The sequence below is a fragment of the Leucoraja erinacea genome, unplaced genomic scaffold (assembly GCF_028641065.1).
Source record: "Leucoraja erinacea ecotype New England unplaced genomic scaffold, Leri_hhj_1 Leri_1257S, whole genome shotgun sequence".
Lineage (NCBI taxonomy): Eukaryota > Metazoa > Chordata > Chondrichthyes > Rajiformes > Rajidae > Leucoraja > Leucoraja erinaceus.
This window is the reverse complement of record NW_026575514.1, coordinates 1-27,871: the sequence shown is the minus strand read 5'-3', so window position 1 is coordinate 27,871 and position 27,871 is coordinate 1. Positions and strand designations below refer to the sequence as shown.

Here is a 27,871-nt window from a genome sequence, read left to right as displayed (position 1 = left end):
AACACTTATTCTCACAGAGAGTTGTGAGTCTGTGGCATTCTCTGCCTCAGAGAGCGGTGGAGGCCGGTTCTCTGGATACTTTCAAGAGAGAGCTAGATAGGGCTTATAAAGATAGCGGAGTCAGGGGATATGGGGAGAAGGCAGGAACGGGGTACTGATTTTGGATGATCAGCCACGATCACATTGAATGGCGGTACTGGCTCGAAATGCCGAATGGCCTCATCCTGTACCATTTGTCTATTGTCTATTTAATTCACAAAGAAACACAAAATGGCAAATAACCACTGATCAAGTCAGAGGGAACATTTAAAGTCTAATTAACTACATACCTTAGCCCCATCTTCTGTTCCGGTTCCTTTATCTGTAATACATTATAAACAAGTTACTTATTTCAAGCCCCGGAACAAAATAACTACCGATAATAAAATTCGATTTCATCCAATAGAGGATGTGGCCAATGAGAATATAGTTCGATCATTAGCATAACTTTAATCTTCATTAACATAACCTTGCTGTTACAAAATTATATTTTCTCTGTACAATTCTTTGTTTAATATAGACTCACACAGCACCGAAACAAGCTGATGTTTTCAGCAATGATGAATCTCACGTTTGGCCGCATGTCTCCAGACATTTCGTCGGGCACACCAACGCCTCTACTTCCTTGGAAGCCTTAGGAATTTTGGCGAGTCTGCTACAACTCGCACCAAGTTCTACAGATGCACCATGGAAAGCATTTTTATCAGGATGCATCACAGCTTGGTTTGGGAACAGCTCCATCCAAGACCGCAAAGAATTGCATTGAATTGTGGACGAAGCTCAGACGATCACACGAACCAACCTCCTCCCTATTGAATCCATTTATACCTCACGCTGCCTCGGCAAGACCAGCAGCATAATCAAGGACCACTCGCACCGTGGTTCCAAGCAATAATTTCATTGTCCTATCTGCGGCACTTGACAATAAACTCTCTTGACTTGACTTGACTTGACTTGACTTGACTTGACTTGAGGGAGATACAGAGATAAGGAAGTGTAAGGTGTGAGAACGAGACATCAAAAGGGGTGGAGATCAAGGGAAAGGTCTCTCGTTCTCACTCCTTATATTTTCTTATCTCGGTATCTCCCTCTCCCCTGACACTCAGTCTGATGAAGGGTCTCGCCCCGAAACGTCACCCGTTCCTTCCCTCCAGAGATGCTGCCTGTCCCGCTGAGTTACTCCGGCATTTTGTGTCTCAACCACTTTCTCCAGTTCCTTCCCACACATTGAGATAATAAACTTGTATTTGCTGCACATTTGATAATCCCCCGTGTTATGTTTCTCCCTCCACATTCGGAAGTTGACCGCCCTCGTATTCGCTTGTCAGAAGCTTCCTGGGATAGTTTTAGGGGCCAATAAATAGGCGAAGACCTTGCTACTATTTTGTATGCATAAACATAATCTTCCTCGCTTCTGATTAGCACGAAATAAATTTCAAAACCTGTGCAATGCATTTAGTTTTTTTGAAGAAAGCACAAAATGCTAGAATAACAGAGTATCAGGCAGCATCTCTGGAGCGCTGGAGACCCGGGTTCGATCCCGACTACGGGTGCTGTCTGACACGGAGTTTGTACGCGCTCCTCGTGACCCGCGTGGGGTTTCCCCGAGATCTTCGGTTTCCTCCCACACTCCAAAGATCTACAGGTGTGTAGGTCAGTTGTCTAAGAAAGAACTGAAGATGCTGGAACAATCGAAGGTGGACAAGAAATGCTGGTGAAACTCAGCGGGTGAGGCAGCAGCTATGGAGAGAAGGAATAGGCGGCGTTTCGGGTCGAGACCCTTCTTCAGACTGATGTCGGGGGTAGGGGGCGGGAAAAAGAAAGGAAGTAGTCGTAGGCAGTGGGCTGCGGGAGAACTGGGAGGGGGAGGTGGAGGGAGAAAACAAGGACTGTCTAAAATTAGAGAAGTCAATGTTCATACCACTGGGGTGTAAACTACCCAAGCGAAATATGAGGTGTTGTTCCTCCAATTTGCGCTGGGCCTCACTCTGACAATAGAGGAGGCCCAGGACAGAAAGGTCAGTGTGGGAATGGGGAGGGGGAGTTGAAGCGCTGAGCAACAGGGCGATCAGGTTGGTTAACACTGGCTGAGCGGAGGTGTTCAGCGAAACGATCACAGAGCCTGCGCTTGGTCTCGCCGATGTGGAGAAGTTTGCACATGGAACAGCGGATGCAGTAGATGAGGTTGGAGGAGGTGCATGAGTCGCTGGTCGGTGCGGAGTCGCTGGGCCGAAGGGCCTGTTTCCGCGCTGTATCTGTAAAATAAACTAAACTAACACATGGGCCGGACCTTTAGAGCCCAGGAGACCTAATCGTCCGAGGAATTCCTTCTGAGTTCTCGCTTGCGTTCGCCTACCAAGGAGAGAGGAAATTGCTTCCATACAGCACTGGTGAGCAAGGCAAGGCAGCGCCTTTAACACCACAGGCAGCTGAAATTCAGAGTCTCTCTGAGGATCCTTCAGTGCTTCTATTCTGGGGCTGTAGAAAGCATCTTGTCCGGTAACATCACAATCTGGGTTGGGAACAGCTCTGCCCAGGACAGGAAGGCTCTGCAGAGAGTAGTGCGTTCGGCCGAACGCACCATGGGAACTATACTCTCCCCCCTGCAGGAACTATACACCAGCAGGTGCAGATCCAGAGATGGAGTTTCCTCCCACAGGCCTTCAGGACTGTAAACGCTGACCTCACCAGGGTCTAATTAACTAATTTACTGTTGTGTTGTGTCTTTTTTTTAATGAATCCCCTAAAATGTAACAACTGGTTCTGTTCTATTCTGTTCTGTTGTTCTGTTGTTTTCCACAATCCACCACTTTCATTTCACTGCGCATCTTGTATGTGACAAATAAACTTGACTTGACTTGATGTTGTTACCTGGAGATCGACCGCGGCGTCGCAGGTAAATGATGAGAATCAGTACCATCCCGAGCAACGCCACACCCGAGAGTCCACATACAAGGGGAAGGATATCAGTTCCATCGGAAGGCGAGTGCTTGCCGCCCCGATCAGACCCTGTTGAGAAACAAAAATACAGTAAAAGGCACAGCAACATGTGATGTGCAGGCCAAGCCAATCTATACATGTTTTAAGGCGGAGATTGATTGATTCATGATCAGTACAGGTGTCGGGTGTTATGGAGAGAAGGCATCAGAGTGTTTTTTGTTTGTTCAGCTTTAGTTTAGAGATACAGCGCGGAAACAGGCCCTTCGGCCCACCGGGTCCGTGCCGACCAGCGATCCCCTCACACTGACACCATCCTACACACACAAGGGACAATTTACATTTACACCAAGCCGATTAACCTACACACCTGTACGTCTCTGGAGTGTTACACCCCAGCGGTATGAATATTGACTTCTCTAATTCCAAATAACTCTTGCATCCCCGCTCTCTCTGTCGCTCCCCATCCTAGTTCCCCCACGTTTCACTGCCCCCCCCCCCCCTTGATTAATTTTACGGATTGCATGCCCCCTTGTCACCTTCCCCTCAGCCAACATCATCGTCCTGGTCATCGTCTGCTTTGATCTGTCGTTTTCACACCTCACATGCTCGTTGTCCCAAAGAAAATAGACAATAAACAATAGGTGCAGGAGTAGGCCACTCGGCCCTACGAGCCAGCACCGCCATTCAATGTTATCATGGCTGATCATCCACAATCAGTAAGTACCCCGTTCCTGCCTTCTCCCCATATCCCCTGACTCCGCTATATTTAAGAGCCTTATCTAGCTCTCTCTTGAAAGCATCCAGAGAACCTGCCTCCACCGCCCTCTGAGGCAGAGAATTCCACAGACTCACAACTCTCTGTGAGAAAAAGTGTTTCCTCGTCTCAGTTCTAAATGGCTTACCCCTTATTCTTAAGCTGTGTGGCCCCTGGTTTTGGACTCCCCCAACAACGGGAACATGTTTCCTGCCTCTAGAGTGTCCAAACCCGTAATAATCGTATATGTTTCAATAGGAATCCCTATCATCCTTCTAAATTCCAGACTATACGAGCCCAGCCGCTCCATTTTCTCAACATATGACAGTCCCGCCATCCCGGGAATTAACCTTGTAAACCTACGCCGCACTGCCTCAATAGCAAGAATGTCCTTCTTCAAATTAGGGGACCAAAACTGCACACAATACTCCAGGTGTGGTCTCACTAGAGCCTTCCATATCCCTCTCTCCTGACTCTCAGCCTAAAGAAGGGCCCCCTCTTCAGACACAACCCGAAACGTCACCCGTACAAAGAGCACGTGAGGTGTGAAAAAGACAGATCAAAGCAGAAGATGCTCAAGATGATGAATGGGTCTCCACCCGAAACGTCACCCATTCCTTCTCTCCAGAGATGCTGCCTGTCCCGCTGAGTTACTCCAGCTATCTTCGGTCTAAACCAGCATCTGGAGTTCCTCACATTTTCCCATCTCCACCCCTTTTTGCTTCCCTCCGCAGAGACCGTTCCCTCCTCAACTCCCTGGTCAACTCATCCCTTCCCACCCAGACCACCCCTTCTCCAGGTACCTTCCCCAGCAACCGCAGGAGATGCAACACCGGTCCCTATACATCCTCCCTCAACTCTGTCCAGGGACCCCAACAGTCCTTTCAGGTGAGGCAGAGGTTCACTTGCTGCTCCTCCAACCTCATCTACTGTATCCGTTGTTCCAGATGTGAACTCTAACACATCGGCGAGACCAAACGCAGACTGGGCGATCGTTTCGCTAAACACCTTGGCTCAGAGCGCCTGCACCAACCTGATCTCCCGGTTACTGAACACTTTAATTCTCCTTCCCATTCCCACACAGACCTTTCTGTCCTCGGTCTCCTGCATTGTCAGAGTGAGGCTAAATGCAAATTGGAGGAGCAGCATCTCATATTTGGTTTGGGCAGTTTACACCCCAGTGGTATGAATATTGATTTCTCTCACCAAGTAATTCCGGCATCCTCTCTCTCTCTACCCCCCACCCCCACCCCCACCCAAGTCGCACCAGCTTCTCGTTATCACCCAACAAACAGCGAACAATGGCCTGTTTCCTTTATCATGGTTACTTTTCTCAGACAATAATGACAATAAAACTCATTTGACCTCTTGACTCCTGACACCCTTTGCATATATGTCCTTCATTATATCTCTCTATATCATCGCCTATATCTCTCGTTTCCCTTATCCCTAACCAGTCTGAAGAAGGGTCTCGACCCAAAACGTCACACATTCCTTCTCTCCAGAGATGCTGCCTGTTCCGCTGAGTTTCTCCAGTTTTTGTGTCTGCAGTTCCATCCGACACACAAAGGCAAGTGGAGTCGGATTAAGAATGTTTAAGAACAGTAAATACAAAGTTAAGGTAACGCAAACTTACGTGTGACTGCGACATCTGTGCCGTGACCATTATATATTCCCCCTGTGAAAACACGCACTCGGCAGTAATACCTTCCTGTATCGTTCACTTTGAGGTCAGTGATGTCGATGGATTCTTTTAGAATTCCCTGTGAATTATATTTCAGAACGCGACCATAATAGTCGCCGCTCGTGTTGGAAACGTCACGAGTTTCCACGTCCTTGTACCAACTAATGGCCCCGATTAAACTGCTTGTGTTGCCAACAAATGTACAGTTTAGCCGCGCAGTCCCGCCTTCAGTAACTGTGATCTGCTTCGGTGATTGTATGATCGATTCGTCGGATCCAACAGCACCTGAAACCAGAAATAATATTATAGTCTCGGCGCTGGCCTTTCGGCCCACCCCGTCAATGCCATCCATTACACCTATCTACACAATCCCATTTACTCGCGTTAGGATCATGGCCTTTCTATGTCTCAGCGTTTCAAGTACTTGGCGAGACGCTTTTTAAATATCGTGAGACAACCCGGGTTTGATCCTGACCCCGCGTGCTATCTGTCCTTGTGGAATTTTCACGTTATCCCAGGGACCGCGCGGGTTTTCTCCGGGTGCTCCGGTTCCCACCCACATCCCAAAGACGTGCAGGTTGGTCGGTTAATAATCCTCTGTAAATGTATCCTGATGTGTTGTGAGTTGATGGGAAAGTGGGATAACGTCGTGGTGTGGACTAATTAACATGGAGCTCGCCTTTGTCAACGTTAAGTTCCGTTCACTAACATGTCGCCCATTTTCTAACTGATATGTGTCATGCTGTCTTCTTGAAGAATCTTTCTTGCTATTTACATAACACCACTACATTTCGCAACATCAAAACAACCCACTTTGAACCCCGGGGTCTAAATGATTGACAGAATAAACCAGGGGGCGATAATGAGGCATCCGCGACTCTTATGGTGTGTATGTGTGTGTGTGTGTGTGTGTGTGTGTGTGTGTGTGTGTGTGTGTGTGTGTGTGTGTGTGTGTGTGTGTGTTGTGTGTGTGTGTGTGTGTGTGTGTGTGTGTGCGTGCGTGTGTGTGTGTGTGTGTGTGTGTGTGTGTGTGTGTGTGTGTGTGTGTGTGTGTGTGTGTGTGTGTGTGTGTGTGTGTGTGTGTGTGTGTGTGTGTGTGTGTGTGTGTGCGTGTGTAAACCTACCAGACAACAGCAGAACGGACCAAGCGACCACACTCCACTGCATCTTTGAACGACTACCTGTGGGCGGAAACAAACACAAAAACAGGTCAGGCAGCATCTGCGGAAGAAATGGGAAATCCGTCTGAAGAGAGGTCCAGACCCGAAACGTCGCTTGTCCATGTTCTCCAGAGATGCTTCTGACCCGCTGATCTACTCCAGTACTTTTTGTTCTGTTGTGCATCCACCAGGCTCTGCAGTTCCCTGTTCCCACCTCCAGAGACGCTGCCTGTCCGGTGGAGTTGCTCGAGCAGATTAAGTCCTCTTTCTTGTGCATCAACCAGCATTGTAGTTCCTCGTTCCCATCTCCAGGGGCGCTGCCTGACCTGTTGAGTTACTCCATCACGTTATGTCCCCTTGTGCATTAACCAGCACCTGCGGTTCATTGTTTTGACCTCCGGAGATGCCGCCGGACCCGTTTGGTTCCTCCGGCACTATGGACGGGGCGGAGTTATAACATTTTGGGTGCTACATTGTGAAATACATTCAGGAGGAACAAGCTGGGCCGCTTTTCCGGAAGAAACAGGGCATTAGCTGCCTCAAATATGACAAATCCTTGTAACTCTTTGCGTGCAAATAATCCACTCATTGGCAGGTCTATAAGTAAGATGGGGGCGATAATGAGCCACCCGCTGCTCTCATGGTTCTACTTCCACCCTGTTGGGAAAGGGGGAAGTACAATGGCATCTGGAGGGTCCTTGTTCATCAGTCTATGAAAGTGGGCATGCAGGTACAGCAGGCAGTGAAGAAAGCGAATGGCCTGTTGGCCTTTATAACAAGAGAAGTTGAGTACAGGAGCAAAGAGGTCCTTCTGCAGTTGTACAGAGCCCTAGTGAACCACACGTGGAGTATTGTGTGCAGTTTTGGTCTCCAAATTTGAGGACGGATATTCTTACTATTGAGGGAGTGCAGCGTATGTTTACCAGGTTAATTCCCGGGATGGCGGGACTGCCATATCTCAATAGAATGGAGCGGCTGGGCTTATATACCCTGGAGTTTAGAAGGATGAGGGGGAATCTCATTGAAACATATAAGATGATTCAGGCTTTGGACACGCTAGAGGCAGGAAACATGTTCCCGATGTTGGGGGAGTCCAGAACCAGTTTAAGAATAAGGTGTAAGCCATTTAGAACGGAGATGAGGAAAAAAAGTTGTGGAATTTTCTGCCTCAGAAGGCGGCGGAGGCCGGTTCTCTGGATGATTTTCATGAGAGAGTTAGAAAGAGTTCTTAATGACAGCGGAATCAAGGGATATGGGGTGAAGGGAGAAAGGGGGTACTGATTTGAGATGATCAGCCGTGATCACATTGAATGGCGGTGCTGGCTCGAAAGACCGAATGTCCTACTCCTGCACCTATTGTCTATTGTCTGTTGTCTATTCATCGTTGCTCCAATATGGATGGTGCAGGAGAAGTTGTTGGTGACTTTGACCTCTTGGAATTTCAAGTTTTGAACCATCTCTACTTTGTCCCCAATTTACTTCCTAGCCATTTAGCTTCAAACCAGGATACTGGAGCACACAAGTAACCCCAAGAAGTGCATTGGGAGATGTGCAGACTCTATTCAGACAGCAGTCAGGGTCTAGATCAAACGTGGATAATTGGATCCCGGGTCCCTAGTAACAGGGCCGATCATCATATCAACATGTGGGTACAGTGGACTTCAAGCAAGAGGAAGCAAGCTAAAGATATTCTGATCTTTTCGCATGAAATTTAAAACAGAAGCATCAAGATTGCTCACAGCTAGTTTCACTTCCTCACAAGCAGGCAACTAAACTTCCTAAATGTTTTGATTATGATGTAAGAAAAGAAGTGTGTGATTAATAACGACGTGTGGAAATTGATGTTGAGATACCGCATCTACAGCCTGGTTAACGCCAAGTTGTTTAGTTCCTCTGGATTTACCGCCCTTCTGCATTCACATGGTTCACAAATGTGTCCACCAACTTGATATCTCGCGGAGTTGGGGGTTTAAAGTCCCCAATCAGTAAGTACCCCGTTCCAGCCTTCTCCCCATATCCTCTGACTCCGCTATCTTTAAGGTACACAAAAACGTTGCCTATTTCCTTCGCTCCATAGATGCTGCTGCACCCGCTGACTTTCTCCAGCATTTTTGTCTACCTTCAATTTTCCAGCATCTGCAGTTCCTTCTTAAACAACCCGCTTTCTTTAAGAGTTTTTTTTCTCCGTACAGTCTTCAATTCCCCCACTCCTCGATACATACACAAGATAAGTTAAATATAAATAACGTGGAACAGGCTCTTCCCCTCCTCTCTCTGCCCCTCCCTCCCTCGCCCCCTCTCTTCCCCCATCTCTCCCCCCCCCCTTTCTCTCACCACCTGTCTCCCCCCTCTCCTCCCTCTCCCTTCTCTCTTCCCTCTTTCTCCTCCCCCCCCCTCTCCCCCCCCCCCTCCCTTCTCTGCCTCCACCTCTCCCCCCCCCCCCTTCCTCCTCTCCCCACTCCCCCTCCCCCTTCCATCCATGAACACCCTCCAGAGTAACTCATTGACCAACACTCAGTCTTCTACCGCATGAGACTGGCGGCCATGGTGGCGCAGCGGTAGAGTTGCTGCCTTACAGCGCTCACAGCGCCAGAGTCCCGGGTTCGATCCCGACCACGGGTGCTCTCCGCCCGAAGGGTCCGTTAGCACTGTATTTCAAAATTAAACTAACCTGGTTAGACCCACCAACATCCCACTACACATAAACACACAAACTAACCTGGTTAGACCCACCAACATCCCACTACACATAAACACACAAACTGACCTGGTTAGACCCACCAACATAAACACACAATATTCCCAACGCCCTACCCAGGGCTACTCGATATTCCGGTACTTACCCCCACTCAATTGTCGCGCACTGGCAGCGTTGGATCTAAAGCAGCCCTTGGACTTCTTACAGGGGGCGAAGCGAAACACCGAGCTACAAAAACAGAGAGGTCTCGTCAACCTCCAGTCTTATCTGCATCCGGCACAATTCTAGCTTCCGTAAACCATGTCGGGTGACGAGGGCAAATTCTGTGTGGTCACCATGCCTTGGGTTTCTCCAGCTAAAACTCACCAGGAAGGCTGGCTCCGACCTGGGGGCGGAGTTGGATTCATGGGAGGTGGCCTTGGAGGGCAGGCAACAGACTGGTTCCACCAAGATGCAGCACAGAACGTCACTGGAGATCCTTCTTCCCTGTGGCGATCAAACTGTACAACTCCTCCCCCTTCTGTCGTGGGGGTAGACTGAGACTGACGTCATTCAATATGATCATGGCTGATCATCCAACTCAGTATCCCGTACCTGCCTTCTCTCCATACCCCTGATCCCTTTAGCCACAAGGGCCACATCTAACTCCCTCTTAAATATAGCCAATAAACTGGCCTCAACTACCCTCTGTGGCAGAGAGTTCCAGAGATTCACCACTCTCTGTGTAAAAAATGATTTTCTCATCTCGGTCCTAAAAGACTTTCCCCTTATCCTTAAACTGTGACCCCTTGTTCTGGAATTCCCCACCATCGGGAACAATCTTCCTGCATCTAGCCTGTCCAATCCCTTAAGGATTTAGTAAGTATCTATACATAACACAGAACAAATGTGAGCGGCTAATGGCTGTACGGCGTGGACTCGGTGGGCCGAATGGCCTGTTTCCACGTTGTAATTCTAAACGGAACAAAACCAACCTGATCTGAACTGAACTATACCAAACTAAACCAAATCAAACTTAAACTAAAAAGACTGAGGGGTAACATTTTCACACAGAGGGTGATGGGTTTCTGGAACAAGCTGCCAGAGGAGATAGTTGAGGCAGGGACTATCGCAGGTTTAAGATACAATCGGACAGGTGCATGGGTAGGACAGGTGTGGAGTGATATGGGGCAAACTCGGGCAGGTGAGACTAGTGTAAATGGTAGACACAAAATGATGGAGTAACTCAGCGAGACAGGCAGCATATCTGGGGAGAAGGAATGGGTGACGTTTCGGGTCGAGACCCTTCTTCAGACTGATGTCAGGGGAGAGGGAGAGGCAAGGATAGAATGTAGGAGTGAGAGAGAGGATGTTACTGAACTCTCGTCGGAGAGAGGAGGAGTACTTCTTCAAAGTAGACACACCTTGAGGAGATTTCGCAGCGGAGCGGACAAAATGTGCAAGAAATAACTGCAGGTGCTGGTTTAAATCGAAGGTAGACACAAAATGCTGGAGTCACCCAGCGGGACAGGCAACATCTCTGGAGAGAAGGAATGGGCGACGTTTCGGGTCGAGACTCTTCGGACTAATGTCAGGGGAGGGGCGGGACAAGGGTAGAATGTAGTGTATGGGATGTATTGGTCGGTATGGACACGTTGGGCCGAAGGGCCTGTTTCCACACTGTATCACTCTAAGTCTCAATGAGCACTAGAACACTCTGGATCTGAACAGATGCTGGGAATCGCTGCTTCACCTGGGACACGTGTCAATCCCTGGATAAGAATCTGACAGTGCCAATGGCGGCCTTTTACAGAAATGCAGTGACCTGTTTTAGTGAGTCTTTAGACATTAGTGGCTTTAGAGAAACTGCGCGGAAACAGTCCATTCGGCCCACAGAGTCCGCGCCGACCAATGATCACCCCATCCATTAGTTCTATCCCACAGGTAGACACAAATTGCTGGAGAAACTCAGCGGGTGAGGCAGCATCTCTGGCGAGAATGAATGGGCGACGTTTCGTGTCGAGACCCTTCTTCGGTGATTGTAATAATGTTATGTTTTTCCGCTGACTGGTTAGCACGCAACAAAAGCTTTTCACTGTACCTCGGTACACGTAGAAACATAGACATAGAAACATAGACATAGAAACATAGAAAATAGGTGCAGGAGGAGGCCATTCGGCCCTTCGAGCCTGCACCGCAATTCAATATGATAATGGCTGATCATCCAACTCAGTATCCTGTACCTGCCTTCTCTCCATACCCCCTGATCCCTTTAGCCACAAAGGCCACATCTAATTCCCTCATAAATATAGCCAAAACAATCTTCCGCGGCAGAGAATTCCAGAGATTCAGCACTCTCTGTGTGAAAAATGTTTTCCTCATCTCTGTCCTAATAGATTCCCCCCTTATCCTTAAACTGTGACCCCTTGTTCTGGACGTCCCCAACATCGGGAACAATCTTCCTGCATCTAGCCTGTCCAACTCCTTAAGAATTTTGTAAGTTTCTATAAGATCCCCCCTCAATCTTCTGAATTCTAGCGAGTTCAAGCCGAGTCTATCCAGTCTTTCTTCATATGAAAGTCCTGACATCCCAGGAATCAGTCTGGTGAACCTTCTCTGCACTCCCTCTATGGCAAGAATGTATTTCCTAAGATTAAGCGACAAAACTGTACGCAATACTCCAGGTGTGGTCTCACCAAGACCCTGTACAACTGCAGTAGAACCTCTATGCTCCTATACTCAAATCATTTTGCAATGCATGCTAACATACCATTCGCTTTCTTCACTGCCTGCTGCACCTGCATGTTTACTTTCAATGACTGGTGTACCATGACACCCAGGTCTCGTTGCATCTCCCCCTTTCCTAATCGGCCACCATTCAGATAATAATCTACTTTCCTGTTTTTGCCACCAAAGTAGATAACCTCACATTTATCCACACGTGACAATAAACTAAAATGATAACTGATAACCCTCCTCCTTTTTCCTTTCTTGTCCCCGCCCCCGATCAGTCTGAAGAAGGGTTTCGGCCCGAAACGTTGCCTATTTCCTTCGCTCCATAGATGCTGCTGCACCCGCTGAGTTTATCCAGCTTTTTTGTGTACCTTCGATTCTCCAGCATCTGCAGTTCCTTCTTAAACACTGAAATCCTGCTGTCTGATCCGTGGCCATGCATTTTTTGGAACGGTCATTGGTTAGGAACGTTGGAGCAATGCATTGAAATTGAAAGATCTTTGTACTGATGTCAGTAGCAAATCCCCCGAAATGTTTCACAATGCAGGAAATTTCAGCTATTTTAGTGTTTGCACAACGCGATTGAGACATGACTCGACTGATGCTGGAGAACCACTTGAAACCCATTATGCAAATTTACATGCAGGAAAAAAACCGGCCTTGTGGAAAACAGTCGGGGATAACGAAAAACTGTTTCCATGTAACCTCCCTGTAGCAATCAGTGATAATTGTTTCTGAAGAACACAGACTGTCGATTTCGCTGCAAGTAGCTATTGAAATGTACAAGCAACCGCTTGTGCAATAATACTCAATTTAACAATGTAACATTAGTATTTTAGCTTGCAGTAATACACATATATATATATTTTAGCTATGAAAAAAAAACTCATTGTTTTGGATAATTGTCTGGGGGTTAAGCGTTACGTTCAGAAACACTCGAGCCCAAACCCATGTTTCCAATTGACATACTGGCGAGGTTTCTTCAAGAAGCAGATGTCGAGTTACAGCAGAACCAACTGTATATATTGTAGAAACAAGGAACTGCAAATGCTGGTTTACAAAAATAGACACAAAGTCTGAATACGTGTTCTGACCAGAAACGTCACCTATTCAGAGCTTCAATGATTTTTAGTTTCGTTTAGTTTAGTTGGGTTTAGAGAACAGAGCGGAAACAGGTCCTTCGGCCCACCGTGTCCGCACCGACCAGCGACCCCCGCACATTAACACTACACTACACACACTAGGGACAATTTACAGAAATACTGAGTCAATTATCGTACAAACCTGTCTGTCTATGGAGTGTGGGATGAAAATGAAGATCTCGGAGACATTTTGACCAGGTCCCGAGGAGAACGAACAAACCCCGTACAGACAGTACCCGTAGTGGGGATCGAACCTGCGATTCTGCCGCTGAAAGTGCTGTAAGCAGCAACTCTACCGCTGCGCCACCGTGCCGCCCTAATGACACTTGATTCTCACATGTACCTTGATGCAGTGAAATGCTTTGTTCTGCAGACAATCCGGTAATAACCATGTTCTCCACAGTTGCTGCTGCTCCTTTGGGATGTTGTGATCTTTTACTTGTGTATATTCCTTGGGTTAATTTCAAACACTATTTCAGATTGTTTGTTAACACATTGCGGAGATTGGAAATGTTTTATCTGAGATCGGGTTGCAGTGAATGCCAAGGAGAGGAGCTGTAGGATTCTACAAGACCAATATCTGAGGAAGGATGTGCTGGCTCTGGAGAGGGCCCAGAGGAGATTTACACGAATGATCCCAGGATTGAGTGGGTTAACATATGATGAGCGTTTGACGGCACTGGGCCTGTACCAGCAGGAATTTAGAAGGATGAGAGGATATCTCATTGACATTTACTGAATGGTGAAAGGCTTGGATAGAGTGGATGTGGAGAGGATTATTCCACTAACCAGAGAGTCTAGGACTCGAGGTCATAGCCTCAGAATTAAAGGAGGTTCTTTTCGGAAGGAGATGGGGAGGAAATTATTTAGTCAGAGGGTGGTGAATCTGTGGAATTATTTGCCACAGAAGGTTGTGGATGTCAAGTCAGTGGATATTTGTAAGGCAAAGATAGATAGATTATTGATTAGTACAGGTGTTAGAGGATTGGGGAGAAGGCAGGGGAATGGGGTTAGGAGGGAGATATAGTTCAGCCATGATTGAATGGTGGAGTAGACTTGATGGACCAAATGGCCTAATTGTGCGCCTATCACATGTCCTTATGACCTTATGAGACACATACGTGTATTTGCCGGTAGAATGGACATACATGTAACAGATGAGACTTATTACAGTTTCGGATACAGCAGGACTTTTAATAACTTTCCAGCGCACATCATTCAGCGATAAATTGTTGTCATTTTATAAAGAACATGAACAAGATCCTATTAACAAAGTGTCATTATTGGTCTATTATTACAACCTGTAACAATCTCTGTCAAATCACACCATTGTGGCGCCACCTTGTGGCCGAGACACCTTGGTGTCGAAGATTCGTTTGTCGAGCTCGAACTGTCGCCTGAACTGGCGTGATCTGACATTAGAAAATTCACAGTTCAATATTGGGTTCTAAGCTACCGAGATGGAGAATGAGGTCCAGATTCTCCAATGGCCTCACTCAGGCAATGGAGGAGGCTCAGGGCAGAGGGGTCGGTGTGGGAAGTTCTGGGCCGAACAATCAACGCTGATCTGGACGACAGAGCTAGACTTCACTTGGCAGCCATCGCTTTGTTACTAATATTAATATTAAGAATATGCCATTTAGAACGGTGATGAGGAACGACTTCTTCACATAGAGAGTGTGAGCGTGGAATTCTCTGCCTCAGAGGGCGGTGGAGGCCGGTACGCTGGATACGTTCAAGAGAGAGCTAGATAGAGCTCTTAAAGATAGCGGAGTCAGGGGATATGGAGAGAAGGCAGGAACGGGGTACTGAGTTGGATGAACAGTCATGATCACATTGAATGGCGGTGCTGGCTCGAAGGGCCGAATGACCTCCTCCTGCACCTATTGTCTATTGTATATTACACTGTGTGTGTTTAAATATTAAATGAGTGTTCATGCGACACGTGAACGTCTCCACCACACATGATACAATCTATACAAATCGTATACAGGTGCAATAGTGTGTCACGTGGATCTGAAACTCGCTGCGTGAAAGGGTAAGGGAAGTTGATACAATTAGGCATTCCATGAGGGAATTAGAGGTGTGAATGGAAAATATGATTGCGGAACAAGAGGAAGGAAGAAAGGCGGAAGGGGCGGGGAAGGGAAATGGGTGCATATCCAGCTTTGGCACATGGGAGAGTGGGGGAAGGGAGGGAGGGGGGTTACAGGTGATTTACCTGACATTGGAAAATATTGGGTTCTAAGCTGTCCAGATGGACTATCAAGTTCCGTTTCCCCAATGGCCTCACTCAGGCAATGGAGACCCAGGGCAGAGGGGGTCGGTGTGGGAATGGGAAGGAGAGTTAAAATGGTTTGCAACCGGGAGATCCATCAGTCCATGTCCGAAAAAGGTGATACGAAAAGCTGGAGTAACTCAGCGGGTCAGGCAGCATCTCTGGGGAAAATGGTGACTGTAGCTATTTACAATATACATCAATGCTTTAGATGAAGGGATTCAAAGCAACATTAACAAATTTACAGATGACACGAAGCTGATTGGCAGTGTGAACTATGAGGAGGATGCTATGATGATGCAGGGTGACTTGGGCAGGTTGGGGGAGTGGGCAGATGCATGGCAGGTCAGTTTAATATGGATAAATGTGACGTTATCCACATTGGTGGCGAGAACAGGAAGGCAGATTATTATCTGAATGGTGTCAATTTTGGAAAAGGGGAAGTATAACCAAATCTGGGGGGTCCGTGTTCATCAGTCAATGAAAATAAGCATGCAGGCACAGCAGGCAGTGAAGAAAGCGAATTGGCCTTCATAACAAGAGTAGTTGAGTATAGGAGCAAAGAGGTCCTTCTGCAGATGTATGGGGCCTTAGTGAGACCACACCTGGAGTAGTTTTCTGTGCAGTTTTGGTCCCCTAATTTGAGGAGGGACATTCGTGCTATTGAGGGAGTGCAACATAGGTTTACAAGGTTAATTCCCGGGAACGCGGGACTGTCATATGCTGAGAGAATGGAGCGGCTGGGCTTGTATACTGTAGACCAAATATTGTCTATTGTCTATTGTCTATTGGTCTGCGTTTGAAATGCAACCACTCTGACTTGAATCTGTTGTTGTCAGGAACGAACAAACAAGAAGGCAATGTGGAGTTTTAATGAGTGTAAGATTTCACAAATTACATTATCCCAAATGGCCCACAACAGTATCAGCACAGCTGACTGAGCTAATGTTGATTCAGTAATGAGTTTGCTTTTCATGGTTTGATCTGTTGGATGAGTTGATTCAAATATGTAGGGAGTTCAACACTTATGGTCTGTGAAAATAAAATATATACATTATTATACCACATGTACAGGCACAAAAACATTAATAGCATTGAACACAATTGACTACATTATTGTTATTAAAGTTCTTGTCAAGTATGTGTCCACATAGCTCCTAGTCATAGAGTCATGGAGTGATACAGCGTGGAAACAGGATCTTTAGGCGCACTTTCCCCACACCAGCCAACATGTAACCAAATAACCATATGACAATTACAGCACGGAAACAGGCCATCTCGGCCCTACAAGTCCGTGCCGAAAAACGTTTTTCCCTTAGTCCCACCTGCCTGCACTCATACCATAACCCTCCATTATCTTCCCATCCATATGCCTATCCAATTTATTTTTAAATGATACCAACGAACCTGCCTCCACCACTTCCAATGGAAGCTCATTCCACACCGCTACCACTCTCTGAGTAAAGAAATTCCCCCTCATGTTATCCCTAAACTTCTGTCCCTTAATTCTAAAGTCATGTCCTCTTGTTTGAATCTTCCCTATTCTCAATGGGAAAAGCTTATCCACATCAACTCTGTCTATCCCTCTCATCATTTTAAAGACCTCTATCAAGTCCCCCCTTAACCTTCTGCACTCCAGAGAATAAAGACCTAACTTATTCAACCTTTCTCTGTAACTTAGTTGTTGAAACCCAGGCAACATTCTAGTAAATCTTGTCTGTACTCTCTCTATTTTGTTGACATCCTTCCTATAATTGGGCGACCAATATTTCACACCATACTCCAGATCAGGTCTCACCAATGCCTTGTACAATTTTAACACTACATTCCAGCTTCTATACTCAATGCTCTGATTTATAAAGGCTAGCATACCAAAAGCTTTCTTTACCACCCTATCTATATGAGATTCCACCTTCAATGAACTATGCACGGTTATTCCCAGATCCCTCTGTTCAACTGTATTCTTCAATTCCCTGCCATTTACCATGTACGTCCTATTTTGATTTGTCCTGCCAAGGTGTAACACCTCACATTTATCAGCATTAAACTCCATCTGCCATCTTTCAGCCCATTCTTCCAAATTGCCTAAATCACTCTGTGGACTTTGGAAATCCTCTTCATTATCCACAACACCCCCTATCTTGGTATCATCTGCATACTTACTAATCCAATTTACCACACCTTCATCCAGATCATTGATGTATATGACAAACAACAAAGGACCCAACACAGATCCCTGAGGCACCCCACCTGTCACCTGCCTCCAACCCGATAAACAGCCATCCACCATTACCCTCTGGCTTCTCCCATTCAGCCACTGTTGAATCCATCTTGCTATTCCTGCATTTATACCCAACAGTTGAACCTTCTTAACCAACCTTCCATGAGGAACCTTGTCAAAGGCCTTACTAAAGTCCATATAGACAACATCCACTGCTTTCAATTTCCCTAGTAACCTCTTCAAATAATTCAAGAAGATTAGTCAAACATGACCTTCCAGGTACAAATCCATGTTGACTGTACCCAATCAGACCCTGTTTATACAGGTGCTTATATATATTATCTCTAAGTATCTTTTCCATTAATTTGCCCACCACTGAAGTCAAACTAACAGGTTTATAATTGCTAGGTTTACTCTTAGAACCCCTTTTGAACAATGGAACAACATGCGCAGTACGCCAATCCTCGGGGACTATTCCCGTTTCTAATGACATTAGAAATATTTCTGTCATAGCCCCGGCTATTTCTACACTAACTTAGAAACATAGAAATTAGGTGCAGGAGTAGGCCATTCGGCCCTTGGAGCCTGCACCGCCATTCAATATGATCATGGCTGATCATATTGAACTTCCCTCAATGTCCTAGGGAATATCCTGTCAGGACCTGGAGACTTGTCCACTTTTATATTTTTCAAAAGTGTCAGTACTTCTTTTAATTTGACACTCATAGTATCCATAGCTACTCTACTTGTTTCCCTTACCTCACATAATTCAATATCTTTCTCCTTGGTGAATACCGAAGAAAAACAATGGACCAATTTTATCCCTCGTTATCCTTTTGCTATTAATATAGCTGTAGAAACCATTTGGATTTACTTTCACCTTACTTGCCAAAGCAACCTCATATCTTCTTTTAGCTTTTCTAATTTATTTCTTAATATTCGTTTTACATTCCTTATACTCTTCAAACACCTCATTTACTTCATGCTGCCTATAATTATTGTAGATCTCCCTCTTTTTCCGAACAAGATGTCCAATTTCCCTTGAAAACCAGAGCTCTTTCCAATTTTTACTGTTTCCTTTCAACCGAACAGGGACATAAAGATTCTGTACTCTTAAAATTTCACCTTTAAATGTCCTCCATTTCTTTTCCACATCCTTCCCATAAAACAAAATGTCCCAGTTCACTCCTGTTAAATCATTTCGCATCTCATCAAAGTTAGCCTTTCTCCAATCAAAAATCTCAACCCTAGGTCCAGTTCTGACCCTCTCCATAATTATATTGAAACTAATGGTATTGTGATCACTGGACCCGAAGTGCTCCCCAATGCATACCTCCGCCACCTGTCCCGTCTCATTTCCTAACAGGAGGTCCAGCACTGCCCCTCCTCTAGTATGTACCTCTATGTATTGCTGCTATTAAAACTATCCTGCACACATTTTACAAACTCCAACCCATCCAGCCCATTTACAGAATGTGTTTCCCAGTCTATGTGTGGAAAGTTAAAATCTCCCACAATCACTACCTTGTGCTTACTACTAATATCTGCTATCTCCTTACATATTTGCTCTTCCAATTCTCGATCCCCATTTGGCGGTCTATAATATACCCCTATAAGTGTTGCTACACCTTTCCCACTTTTCAATTCCACCCAAATAGCCTCCCTAGATGAGCCCTCCAATCTATCCTGCCAAAGCACTGCTGTAATATCTTCCCTGACTAGCAATGCAACACCTCCACCTCTTGCCCCTCCAATTCTATCACACCTGAAGCAACAAAATCCTGGAATATTTAGTTTCCAATCACAGCCCTCCTGCAACCATGTTTCACTGATCGCCAAAACATCATACTTCCAGTTGTCTATCCAGACTCTAAGCTCATCCACCTTTCTTACAATGCTCCTAGCATTAAAATATGCACATTTAAGAAACCCCCCCCTCTCTTATTCTCTGTTTATTTCCTTTTTTTTCTTTCTCCTCTTGTGTCCGAGTGCTTCCCTTTTCTGCTTCCTGCCTCCCATTCTGTCTACTAGCTTTCTCTATTTGAGTCCCTCGCCCCAACCATTCTAGTTTAAAGCCTCCCCAGTAGCCTTTGCAAATTTCCCCGCCAGGATATTGGTCCCCCTCGGGTTCAAGTGCAACCCATCCTTTCTGTACAGGTCCCACCTTCCCCAAAAGAAGTCCCAATGATCCAGAAACTTGAATCCCTGCCCTCTGCACCAGTCTTTCAGCCACGCATTTATCCTCCACCTCGCTCCATTCCTACTCTCACTGTCGCGTGGCACAGGCAGTAATCCTGAGATTGTTACCTTTTTGGTCCTTTTTCTTAACTCTCCTCCCAACTCCCTAAATCCTCCCTTCAGGACCTCTTCCCTTTTTTTACCTATGTCATTGGTACCTATATGTACCACGACCTCAGGCTCCTCTCCCTCTGATTTAAGGATATCTTGGATGCGTTGAGACACGTCCGAGACCTTGGCACCAGGGAGGCAGACCACCATCCTGGTCTCCCGACTGCGTCCACAGAATCGCCTATCCGACCCCCTAACAATAGAGTCCCCAATTACTATTGCCCTCTTCTTTTTGTCCCTACCTTTCGGAGCAACAGGGCCGGTCTCTGTGCTGGAGGCCCGTCCGCTGTCGCTACCCCCGGGTAGGCTGTCACCCCCATCCGTACTCAAAAAGGAGTATTTATTTGCGAGGTGTACCGACATTGGAGTACTCACTCGTTCCTGCCTCTGCTCCTTGCCCTTCCTTAACGTGACCCACATGTCTCTCTCCCGTGGTTTTGGAGCGACCACCTCTCTATAACTCCCCTCTATGACCTCCTCACTCTCCCTGATCAGAGCGAGGTCATCGAGCTGCTGCTCAAGGATCCTAATACGGTCCCTTAGGAGCCCCATCTCGCTGCACCTGGTGCAGATGTGGACGTATGGAGGGCCATCCGACACCATGACCTCCCACATCTGACATCCAGAACAGTACACTGCACTGACTGTCATTCTCCCGCCTTACCCTGGATCCGATACCAGTATAATACAATAGAAACTGCTGGGAGAAATCAGCAGGTATCTGACTCACAACAGCTGCTCCCTCTTGACCTTTAAACTGCACCTTTATTATATAAACAAAAAACACTGTACCTTTACTAAAGCACTTTACCCTTAGCCCACTGTACCTTTACTAAAGCACTGTACCCTTAGCCCACTGTACCTTTACTAAAGCACTGTGCCCTTAGCTCACTGTATCCTTGGCTCACTGTACCTTTACTAAAGCACTGTACCCTTAGCCCACTGTACCTTTACTAAAGCACTGTACCCTTAGCTCACTGTACCTTTACTAAAGCACTGTACCTTTAGCCCACTGTACCCTTGGCTCACTGTACCTTTCCTAAAGCTCACTGTACCTTTAGCTCACTGTACCTTTCCTAAAGCACTGTACCCTTAGCTCACTGTACCTTTCCTAAAGCACTGTACCCTTAGCTCACTGTACCCTTGGCTCACTGTACCTTTACTAAAGCACTGTACCTTTAACCAGAAAGCAGAAATGCTAACCTTGAGGATGCAACCAATCAGCGGTTTCCACCAGAACCCTCCCTATGGGGTGTGGAACGTTCCAGATTTCGGTAAAAGCCCTGACCCTCCTCCACTCGCTCCAACGGTTCCCGGGCCTCTGTGAAAGCAAGCCCCGCGCTCGATTTAATTTAACACGTCCCAGCTACACTAAACCCACCTACCTATATCCCTCCAAGCATGTCCTATCCAGGTACCATCCAAGTCCTGTATGCGCTCCTTATTTCTGGCCAGGTTCGGTCTAGTTCTCCCTGCCAGGTCGCCTTTGTTATGTTGCAGTAAGTCTACGTTGCAAGATTCAAGAGGGTTTGCACTAGTTACAAATTTGTTGTTGGTTTTGTTGATTATATTTTATCTAAGTTTGTTGTACCGCCAACTGTACAATGGAATTCTTACTGGCAGCAGCGTAACAGGGCTGTACATACAACACACTTAGATAAAATATAATAAACAAAACCAACAATAAATTTGTATCTGGTGCAAACACGAAAATACTAGATCCTTGGTGCAACACAAGGAAATCCATTCATGTCCATAGTTGAGCCTAGTCTTCTGTGATGTTCAAGAGCCTGATAGTTGCAGGGAAGAAGCTGTTCTTGAACCTTGTGGTCACGGTTTTCAGACTCAGATATCTTCTATTTGATGGTAGGAGTGTAATGAGAGCGTGGCCAAGGGAGTGCGGGATTTCAATGGAACTGAATGTATTGAAGATTAGTTTAGTTGTTGATTTAAGTTTAGTTTAGTTTAGTTTAGTTTAGTTTAGTTTAGTTTAGTTTAGTTTAGTTTAGTTTAGTTTAGTTTAGTTTAATTTAGTTTAGTTTAATTTAGTTTAGTTTAGTTTAGTTTAGTTTGCTTTGCTTTGGATTCGTTTGTTTAAATTTAGTTACGTTTATTTTAGTTTAGGTAAGTTGAATTTTGTTTAGTTTGGTTTGGTTAAGTTTAGTTTCGTTTAGTTTCGTTTAGAGCATTTTATTTTAGTTGAGTTGAGTTGAGTTTAGTTTAGTTTAGTTTGTAAGGAAATATTTTCACTGTGGTGGCACCTCGTAAGTGACAATAAAATGCACCATTGCCCAGTGACCTCAGCTGCTAATACAACCCACACATGCAGCTGGCAATCCTCTTACCGTTTGACCAGCCTGTTAGGCTTCTTTTGTCCGGCTGGCAAATCCACAAGACTCCCATGAGCGGATGATGAAAACTATTATAACGTTGATCACAATGAACGTTGCAAGTTTCACTCCCATTACCAGCAGCTGCCAACGTAATCCCCATGCAGGGCTTTCTACAGGGATCCGGCCTGAAGGAATAAAACATCAAGTTCACCAATTACTTTCCCAGTTTCTTTCTGTCTCCTTCCATTCTTATACACCGAGATGTTCCCACTGTCATTGTAAACGTAGACCAATTCGCACACTTCAGTTGCCTGAACAGTAACAACAGATGTGGGAATCTTGCACAGAATTTAATGTGCTGGAGTAACTCAGCGGGTCAGGCAGCATCTGTGGATAACATGGATAGGTTACGTTTCACAGAGTGCAGGAGTAAGTCAGCGGGTCAGGCAGCATCTGTGGTGAACATGGATAGGTGACGTTTCACAGAGTGCTGGAGTAACTCAGCGGGTCAGGCAGCATCTGTGGAGAACATGGATAGGTGACGTTTCACAAAGTGCTGGAGTAACTCAGCGGGTCAGGCAGCATCTGTGGAGAACATGGATAGGTGACGTTTCACAGAGTGCTGGAGTAACTCAGCTGGTCAGGCAGCATCTGTTGAGAACATGTATAGGATTCCTCTTCTTGCGTATGGCGTGCATTGCCCAAAGTTGTTGGACAACTTGTTCTATTTGATCTTATTTGATTGTGCACACCATGTTGATTGCATTCGTCGAAACAGGGCGGACCACGTGAAGGATGCAATCTCCAAACCCCGTGTATAGGCGACATTTCAGGTCGGCACCCTTCTTCAGCATTCCACAATGTCACCTATCCATGTTCTCCACAGATGCTGCCTTGCCCGCTGAGTTACTCCAGCACTTTGTGTCTTTTTGTTTGTAACCCCGCATCTGCTGTTCCTTTTATCTCCACCTTGATTGCTTGAGGGAATAGCCGAAGCAGCTGCTGCCTCTGAGGGCCAGTATCCCGGCCTCAATGCTGACTGCCGGTGTGGAGTTTGCACGTTCTCCGTGTTATTCCCTGTGTTTCCCCTGGGCGTTACTGCTTCCTCTCTCATCCCAAAGACGTGCGTCCTGATAGGTAATGAACAGGTGTAATTTACCCCTGATATATGGAGGAGTCGGAGTGAGCGGAGCGTGCATGTGAATTAAGGAGGAACTGGATTGCGCTTCGATGGAAAGAATAGTCGGTGTATGGAGCAAGCTGCCAGAGGTCGTTGAGGCTGGGACTATCCCATCGTTTAAGAAGCAGTTGGACAGGGACATTGTTGGCCGGTGTGGGCAATAGACAATAGATAATAGGTGCAGGAGGAGGCCATTCGGCCCTTCAAGCCAGCACCGCCATTCACTGTGATCATGGCTGATCATTCACAACCAGTACCCCGTTCCTGCCCACTCCCCATATCCATTGACTCCGTTATCTTTAAGAGTCCTATCTCATTCTCTCTTGAAAAGCATCCAGAGAACCTGCCTCCACGCCCTCTGACGCTGAGAATTCCATAGATTCACAACTCTCTGGGTGAAAAAGGTTTTCATAGAAACATAGAAACATAGAAACATAGAAATTATGTGCAGGAGTAGGCCATTCGGCCCTTCGAGCCTGCACCGCCATTCAATATGATCATGGCTGATCATCCAACTCAGTATCCCGTACCTGCCTTCTCTCCATACCCCCTGATCCCCTTAGCCACAAGGGCCAGATCTAACTCCCTCTTAAATATAGCCAATGAACTGGCCTCATCTACCCTCTGTGGCAGAGAGTTCCAGAGATTCACCGAATTTTGTAAGTTCCTATAAGATCCCCTCTCAATCTCCTAAATTCTAGAGAGTATAAACCAACTCTATCCAGTCTTTCTTCATAAGACAGTCCTGACATCCCATGAATCAGTCTGGTGAACGTTATCTGCACTCCCTCTATGGCAATAATGTCCTTCTTCAGATTTGGAGACCAAATCTGTACGCAATACTCCAGGTGTGGTCTCACCAAGACTCTGTACAACTGCAGTAGAACCGCCCTGCTCCTATACTCAAATCCTTTTGAAATGAAAGCTAACATACCATTCGCGTTTCTTTACTGCCTGCTGCACCTGCATGCCTACCTTCAATGACTGGTGTACCATGACACCCAGGTCTCGCTGCATCTCCCCCTTTCCCAATCGGGCCACCATTTAGATAATAGTCTGCTTTCCCCATTTTTGCCACCAAATGGATAACCTCACATTTATCCACATTATACTGCATCTGCCAAACATTTGCCCACTCACCCAGCCTATCCAAGTCACCTTGCAGTCTCCTAGCATCCTCCTCACAGCTAACACTGCCCCCCCCCCCCCCCCCCAGCTTAGTGTCATCCGCAAACTTGGAGATATTACCTTCAATTCCCTCATCCAGATCATTAATATACATTGTAAATAGCTGGGGTCCCAGCACTGAGCCTTGCGGTACCCCACTAGTCACTGCCTGCCATTGTGAAAAGGACCCGTTTTCTCCTACTCTTTGCTTCCTGTTTGCCAGCCAGTTCTCTATCCACATCAATACTGAACCCCCAATACCGTGTGCTTTCCTCATCTCAGTGCCCAATTGAACTGATTGTGTTGCTAGCAAATGCACAGTTTAGCCGCACAGTCCCGCCCCTCAGTAACTGTGATCTGATTCGGTGATGGTATGATCGATTCATCAAATTGAAAAACTATTATAGTCTCGGCGCTGGCCTTTCGGCCCACCCCGTCAATGCCATCCATTACACCTATCTACACAATCCCATTTACTCGCGTTAGGACCATGGCCTTTCTATGTCTCAGCGTTTCAAATGCTTGGCGAGACGCCTCTTAAATGTCGTGAGACAACCCGGGTTCGATCCTGACCCCGGGTGCTGTCTGTCTGTGTGGAGTTTGCACGTTCTCCATTATATTGCCTGCGTTTCCCCTGGGCGTTCTTGCTTCCTCTCTCAACCCAAGGACGCGCGTCCTGACAGGCAATTAACATCCCTAAACAACTCCTAGCATCCATCCAGCCAACTGAGACAAAAGCACACTGGATAGCCACCAAGTGGTCACAGGAGTGGAAGGCAACCTCATCTCCATTACACAGCTCCATCTGTTCACCAGACAAAACCTGTCCAGGGTCTGACCTCCCCAGAGGAGCATGGGTGAAGCTCAACAGACTTGGTACTGGAGTTGGGCGTTTCAACTTCCTCTCCCCAGACTGAGAGTGGGAAGAGGAAGACTAGAGATATGGAAGGGTACAAAGAGCACGTGAGGTGTGAAAAAGACAGATCAAAGCAGAAGATGTTCAAGATGATGAATGGGTCTCCACCCGAAACGTCACCCATTCCTTCTCTCCAGGGATGCTGCCTGTCCCGCTGAGTTACTCCAGCTATCTTCTGTCTAAACCAGCATCTGGATTTCCTCACATTTTACCATCTCCACCCCTTTTTGCTTCCCTCCGCAGAGACCGTTCCCTCCTCAACTAACTGGTCAACTCATCCCTTCCCACACAGACCACCCCTTCTCCAGGTACCTTCCCCAGCAACCGCAGAAGATGCAACACCGGTCCTCACCGGAGAAGGCGAATGGTAAGTTAGCTTTCATAGCAAAAGGATTTGAGTATAGCAGCAGGGAGGTTCTACTGCAGTTGTACAGGGTCTTGGTGAGACCACACCTGGAGTATTGCGTACAGGTTTGGTCTCCCAATGTGAGGAAAGACATTCTTGCCATGGAGGGAGTACAGAGAAGGTTCACCAGACTGATTCCTGGGATGTCAGAACTTTATGAAGAAAGACTGGATAGACTTGGCTTGTACTCGCTAGAATTTAGAAGATTGAGGGGGGATCTTAAAGAAACTTACAAAATTCTTAAGGGGTTGGACAGGCTAGATGCAGGAAGATTATTCCCGATGTTGGGGAAGTCCAGAACAAGGGAGTCACAGTTTAAGGATAAGGGGGAAATCTTTTTGGATCGAGATGAAGAAAACATTTTTCACACAGAGAGTGGTGAATCTGTGGAATTCTCTGGCACAGAAGGTAGTTGAGGCCAGTTCGTTGGCTATATTTAAGAGGGAGTTAGATGTGGCCCTTGTGCCTAACGGGATCAGAGGGTATGGAGAGAAGGCAGGTACAGGGATACTGAGTTGGATGATCAGCCATGGTCATATTGAATGGCGGTGCAGGCTCGAAGGGCCGAATGGCCTACTCCTGTACCTATCGTCTATGTTTCTATGTTTCTAAAACCTCCTCCCTCAACTCTGTCCAGGGACCCCAACAGTCCTTTCAGGTGAGGCAGAGGTTCACTTGCTGCTCCTCCAACCTCATCTACTGTATCCGTTGTTCCAGATGTGAACTCTAACACATCGGCGAGACCAAACGCAGACTGGGCGATCGTTTCGCTAAACACCTTGGCTCAGAGCGCCTGCACCAACCTGATCTCCCGGTTACTGAACACTTTAATTCTCCTTCCCATTCCCACACAGACCTTTCTGTCCTCGGTCTCCTCCATTGTCAGAGTGAGGCTAAATGCAAATTGGAGGAGCAGCATCTCATATTTGGTTTGGGCAGTTTACACCCCAGTGGTATGAATATTGATTTCTCTCACCAAGTAATTCCGGCATCCTCTCTCTCTCTATATATCCCCCCCCCCCACCCCCACCCCCACCCAAGTCGCACCAGCTTCTCGTTATCACCCAACAAACAGCGAACAATGGCCTGTTTCCTTTATCATGGTTACTTTTCTCAGACAATCATGACAATAAAACTCATTTGAGTCCTGACTCCTGACACCCTTTGCATATATGTCATTCATTATATCTCTCTATATCATCGCCTATATCTCTCGTTTCCCTTATCCCTAACCAGTCTGAAGAAGGGTCTCGACCCAAAACGTCACACATTCCTTCTCTCCAGAGATGCTGCCCGTCCCGCTGAGTTACTCCAGTTTTTGTGTCTGCAATTCCATCCGACACACAAAGGCAAGTGGAGTCGGATTAAGAATGTTTTTTAAGAACAGTAAAGGTAAAGTTAAGGTTCTGTAAACTTACGTGTGACCGTGACATTGGTGCCGTGACCATTATATATTTCCCCTGTGAAACCAGTCCATCGGCAGTAATACCTTCCTGTCTCGTTCATTTTGAGGTCAGTGATTTCGATGGATTCTTTTATAATTCCCGGTGAATTATATTTCAGAACGCGACCATAATAGTCGCCGCTCGTGTTGGAAACGGCACGAGTTTCCACGTCTTTGTACCAACTAATGAACCCAATTAAACTGATTGTGTCGCCAACAAATGCACAGTTTAGCCGCACAGTCCCGCCTTCAGTAACTGTGATCTGTTTCGGTGATTGTATGATCGATTCATCGGATCCAACAGCACCTGAAACCAGAAATAATATTATAGTTTCGGCGCTGGCCTTTCTCTTCTCTCTCCCCCCTCTCTCTCTCTTTGCCCACCTCTCTCCTTCCCCCCTGCCCCCCCCCCCTCTCCCGTCGCTCTAATCTATCGCGCATCTCTCTC

At 46.5% G+C, this 27,871-nt stretch overlaps 2 long non-coding RNA genes across 2 annotated transcripts; both read right to left on the bottom strand.

Annotated features, from left to right (window-relative positions):
- Window positions 1-5,377: 5,377 nt before the first annotated feature.
- Window positions 5,378-9,756, bottom strand: LOC129715568 (uncharacterized). The gene is made up of 3 exons (XR_008726525.1): window positions 9,421-9,756; window positions 6,542-6,598; window positions 5,378-5,702 (listed from the first exon to the last, which is right to left on the bottom strand). It is a non-coding gene; the product is annotated as an uncharacterized LOC129715568 (long non-coding RNA).
- A 5,120-nt stretch (window positions 9,757-14,876) lies between these two features.
- LOC129715567 (uncharacterized) lies at window positions 14,877-27,757 on the bottom strand. The gene is made up of 3 exons (XR_008726524.1): window positions 27,398-27,757; window positions 22,323-22,495; window positions 14,877-16,439 (listed from the first exon to the last, which is right to left on the bottom strand). It is a non-coding gene; the product is annotated as an uncharacterized LOC129715567 (long non-coding RNA).
- Between the last annotated feature and the right edge of the window lie 114 nt (window positions 27,758-27,871).